This window comes from Octopus sinensis, linkage group LG10 (genome assembly GCF_006345805.1).
Source record: "Octopus sinensis linkage group LG10, ASM634580v1, whole genome shotgun sequence".
In the NCBI taxonomy this organism is placed as follows: domain Eukaryota; kingdom Metazoa; phylum Mollusca; class Cephalopoda; order Octopoda; family Octopodidae; genus Octopus; species Octopus sinensis.
The window spans coordinates 51,878,657-51,884,656 of NC_043006.1; the positions used below are offsets into that span (position 1 = coordinate 51,878,657).

At 37.5% G+C, this 6,000-nt stretch overlaps 1 protein-coding gene across 4 annotated transcripts in view; it reads right to left on the bottom strand.

The window, feature by feature from the left end:
- LOC115216217 (protein PFC0760c-like) overlaps positions 1-6,000 on the bottom strand; it is a 63,797-nt gene that overhangs the window by 51,297 nt on the left and 6,500 nt on the right. The gene's annotated exons all lie outside the window — the stretch shown is intronic.

Sequence of the window (6,000 nt, forward strand, 5' to 3'; positions counted from 1 at the left end):
ACGATAAACGTCGCCCTTTTCAAGCCTAGCCAGGCTCACGGGCCCGGTTTTCCGGTTTCTGTGGCGTAGGTGTTCCTCCCAGCTGGACGGGACACTAGTCCATCCCAGCGATACTCAAGAAACAGGAAGAGAGAGTGAGAGAAAGTTGTAGCGAAAGAATACAACTGGGGTCGTCACCACCCCCTGCCAGAGCCTCGTGGAGCTTTTAGGTGTTTTCGCTCAATAAACATACACAACGCTCGGTCTGGGAATCGAAACCGCGATCTTCCGACCGCGCGTCTGCTGCCCTAAACACTGGGCCATTGCGCCTCCACAAGGTAGGTACAGCAACACGATAAACAAAATGCGATGAAATGATTACTAGAATCGATATAATTGACTAAAACTTTCGAAGGCGTGCTGAAATAGGGGCGTAATCCAATGACTAAAACCAGTAAACGAATTAAACTATAGACAACAGTGTGATTCAAATTTAATGTTCTATATTAATCAATTTTTTCTCGAACTGGCTACTTGCCTTCAACTCAACAACTTTGTCTCAGTTATTAATTCTAATTGGTATCAATCTTCTGTTTGAGGAGAACTCTTATCTTACTCAGTTGGCTGTGTCACTTCATAACTAATTCATATGAATAATAGATTGTTGATTACTGGTAGGAGGTGCAGTCTTTTGGAGGCTTCACCTTTCTCGATACTATGTATATATAATTTTGATATACATCTAATACTCCTTTGTTCCTGGAGCGTTGAAGTTGAACCATTTTAGGTCTCGCGAAAAGGACTCTTAAAGTGACTATTAATTTTGTAGCATTCTTTTGTATATTGCAAAAAAAAAAAAAAATTCGATCTTTCAAACGGTTTGGCCTCTAAATTAGGCCACCTTATTCGTCAAACCTCTGCTTAATAAACAGTGTTAATTTGGCTTCTTTTACCATAGCTTAGCGGTTTACAGCATAAGGACCAGACTTTAAAAAAGTACTAGGATCTATTTGTTCGACGAAACGTTTCAAGGTGGTGCCCCAGCATGGCCACAGGCCAATGACTGAAACAAATAAGCAGTAAAGGATATCCGCTAAGAACCGAGTATCGAAGTGTATCTAGGCACAGTAGACTAAACATAATGATCTGAGACAGAGCGAAGAAAATATGCGCAATAGTAAACCGTCGTTGCCCACATGTTACTATTTAAGTCAAAGAAAAAGAAAAGAATACTGCTGAACGAATGAGAAATCTGCAAATAAGTAAATATTGTAACTTCAGATACATATAAGTGGCTACTGGTGTTCTTGAGTATGTAACTAATCCAGCACCGACGATAAAAAGACAGTTTAACATTCACCGCTGAGTAGGAAATTACGAACAATTGACAGAACTGTAAGAATATGCAAATTATTACAGGAATTTAGGTTGTCACATATACATAAACACATATAGACATAAAACACCTATCTATCTATCTATCTATCTATCTATCTATCTATCTATCTATATCTATCTATCTATCTATCTATCTATCTGTCTGTCTGTCTGTCTGTCTGTCTGTCTGTCTGTCTGTCTGTCTGTCTATCTATCAATCTATCTATCTATCTATCTATATACCTACCTACATACATACCTGTCTACCTACCTACGTATGTCTGCCTATCTTTGTTCCCCCTCTTTCTCTCTTCGTATATGTATATATATATATATATGTGTGTGTGTGTGTGTGTGTGTGTGTGTGTGTGTGTATGTGTGTGTATGTGTGTGTGTATAAACACTTATAGACATAAAAATATATATCTAGCTTTCTATCTATCTATCTATGTCTCTCTTCCTTTGTTTCCCCCTTCTCTCCATTTGTGCATATATATATATATATATTATATATATATATATATATATATATATATATATATATATGTGTGTGTGTGTGTGTGTGTGTGTGTGTGTGTGTGTGTGTGGTGTGTGTGTGTGTGTGTGTGTGTGTGTGAGAAGGCGCATGGCTCAGTGGTTAGAGCGTCGAGCTTACGACCGTAAGGTTGTGAGTTCGAATCCCGGACAGGGCTGCGTGTTGTGTTCTTGAGCAAGACACTTTATTTCACGTTGCTCCAGTTCACTGAGCTGTAGAAATGAGTTGCGATGTCACAGGTGCCAAGCTGTATATATATATATATATATATATATATATATATATATATATATATATATATATATATATATAAACAGGTAAATACCCCCTATGATCATGAATGACCATGGGATTGCGCCTAAGAAGTTCTCCGAGGCACAAGCCCGGGCAAGGTTGTTTATGGGAGTCCACCAGTCGCCTTTGCTTATTAGTCTCCCCTCTCCACGCCACCAGTGTTATCCAATAGAAAGGCAAAGGGACCGATACAGCTTGGCACCAGTGATGTCGCAACTCATTTCTACAGCTCAGTGAACTGGAGCAACGTGAAATAAAGTGTGTTGTTCAAGAACACAACACTCAACCCGGTTCGGGATTCGAACTCACAACCTCACGATCGTAAGCTTGACGCTATAACCACTGAGCCATGCGCCTTCACACACACACACGCACACACACATATATAGGAGGAGAATTCACAAAAAAAAACAAAAGACATAGACAGGTAGTGTAGACAACAAACAGATGTATTAGTATAACGCTCGGGAAGTGAAAAAGTCTTTAATGTTTCGAGCCTACGCTCTTCTATAGAAAGGAACACAGAAAGAAACAAAGAGAGAAAATAAAGAATGTGTAGAGGCTCGCGATAGTTGTAATTTACAGGAAAATAAAAGACGAAGACAGGTGTATAAACAACAAGCAGGTGCATTAGTTTGACGCCCGGGAAGGTGAGAAAGTCTTTTACGTTTCGAGCCTACGCTCTTCGACAGAAAAGAACACGATTAAATAAACAATATGTCCGTTATGTACGTATGTATACATACGTAACGCATATTAATAAAAGTGTAATTCTGTCCATCCGGGCTCCCTGTATCTCAGTCAACCTTTGCTCTACATAGACATATTACACTGTTTTGGAATCAGGAAGATCCCTGGATTGAAAATCTGCCCTTCATATGGTTCTAGAACACCCAGCATTGGGCTCTGATTTAAAAGCATTTACCCGCTATTTCTAGCAGGTAAAGCGACCGTGAGTGGTACAAGAGTTATCTCACTAAGCTTTAAATTTTCCTGAGGAATTTAGTGGTTCTTTTACCTTTTTCAGTCATTAGTCGGCGGCCACGCTAGGGCACCGCTTTGAAGAATTTTAGTCGAATAAATCAAACCAGTTCTTTCAATTTTATGCCTGGTACTTTTATTGGGCTCTTTTACCGAACCGCTAAGTTACGTGAACGTACATACAGCAACACTAGTTATCAAACGGTGGTGGGGGACAAACACAAAGTCACAACACACACACACGTATGTATTCTATTCAAATTTAAAAGAACTCTAAAAATTTGTGAAGTTACATGTTTTTCATTTAAACTGAATTTAAAGTAATACCAAATTTGTAGGGTACCAATAAATCCTTTATTACCTCCGACTTAGCGAAGGTGGAGGTATTGTTTTCAGTCGCGTTTGTTTGTTTGTTTGTCCGGGGACAAGATATCTCAAGAACCACTGGATGGATTCGGATGAAACTCTCATGTATGTTTGGCCTCATGAGTGGCACGAACTGGTTGGGTTTTGGGATCGATCCGGTACCGGACAAGGAATCTGGATTATTTCTCCGTTGTTTTTAATTAATTTTTGAGAGCGGTCCGGTTCATTTTTAGTATTCTCATTTGTGAGAGCAGTCGAGGTCATTTCAGATATCCTCATTTTAAAAATCATCTCATCGTTGAGAGGACGTTGCTGTTGACTTAGCGGAGGTTTGCGCTCTCTGAGTGCTCTTGTTACCATTGCTCTCTTTAGTTTTAGGCCGCAGACCCAATAATCCCTCCGTAGGAGCCAGCTTCAAAGTCTGCACTGAGTACGGCTTTTAAGCTATTATACATACATACATACATACATACATACATACATACATACATACATACATACATACATACATACATACATACATACATACATGTATATACATATTTACATACATACATACATACGTACATACATACATACATTCATACATACATACATACATACATACATACATACATACATACATACATACATTCATACATACATATATATATATATATGCCTATATGTGTGTGTATGTGTGTGTGGATGTGTGTGTGCGTGTGTGTGGGTGCATGTGTGTGTGTGTATGTGAGTGTATGTACATATATATTTATATACACATACACATACATACACACATACATACATACACAAATGTATATACATATAGTCTTCTAGTTAGTTTAGTCTAGATTACTCAATGAGGAGCATGGCAGTAGCTGCAATCTTAGGCCACCCCTTTGAATTAAGAGCAAGCGGGACTGATGGCTTCCATTTCATCCTCCACGCATTTTTTCCAGGTCTTCTTAGATCGTTCAAATTCCTCTAACACTTGTCTTGCAATGCTACTTGGAGGTCACCTCTGAGTGTCATCGAGCCGCACCATTTCCTTTTCATAATTTCTGAATTGATGGAAGTTTATTTCGTTCTATCCCACAGATTTCTGTTTAAAATGTCCGACCACTAGATCTTGAGGATGCGGCACAGACATTTTTTGACGAAGGTCTGCAGCTACGCTTTATGACTTTGGTGACCTCCAATATCATACATTGATTCATGCATGCATACGTATATACATACATACGTACGTACATACATAAATACATATATTTCTGTATATATAAGTGTACATGGATAAACATATACACACTCATCTATCTATCTATCTATCTATCTATCTATCTATCTATCTATCTATCTATCTATCTATCTATCTATCTATCTATCTATCTATCTCTTTTTACACACACACAGGCGTACACACACACTCACATATATATATAAATATAAACATATATATGTATACAAACAAATTTATACATGCACACACATATATACCTATAAGAACATATACACACATAAATATATAGAATATACATATACATTTATTTATATATTTACATGTAGGCATGTATGTGCTTGTGCGGAATTTGTGTATATACGTCTGTTTATACATACATACATACATACATACATACATACATACATACATACATACATACATAACATACATACATACATACGTACATACATACATACATTCATACATACATACATACATACATACATACATACATACATTCATACATACATATATATATATATATATGCCTATATGTGTGTGTATGTGTGTGTGGATGTGTGTGTGCGTGTGTGTGGGTGCATGTGTGTGTGTGTATGTGAGTGTATGTACATATATATTTATATACACATACACATACATACACACATACATACATACACAAATGTATATACATATAGTCTTCTAGTTAGTTTAGTCTAGATTACTCAATGAGGAGCATGGCAGTAGCTGCAATCTTAGGCCACCCCTTTGAATTAAGAGCAAGCGGGACTGATGGCTTCCATTTCATCCTCCACGCATTTTTTCCAGGTCTTCTTAGATCGTTCAAATTTCCTCTAACACTTGTCTTGCAATGCTACTTGGAGGTCACCTCTGAGTGTCATCGAGCCGCACCATTTCCTTTTCATAATTTCTGAATTGATGGAAGTTTATTTCGTTCTATCCCACAGATTTCTGTTTAAAATGTCCGACCACTAGATCTTGAGGATGCGGCACAGACATTTTTTGACGAAGGTCTGCAGCTACGCTTTATGACTTTGGTGACCTCCAATATCATACATTGATTCATGCATGCATACGTATATACATACATACGTACGTACATACATAAATACATATATTTCTGTATATATAAGTGTACATGGATAAACATATACACACTCATCTATCTATCTATCTATCTATCTATCTATCTATCTATATCTATCTATCTATCTATCTATCTATCTATCTATCTATCTATCTA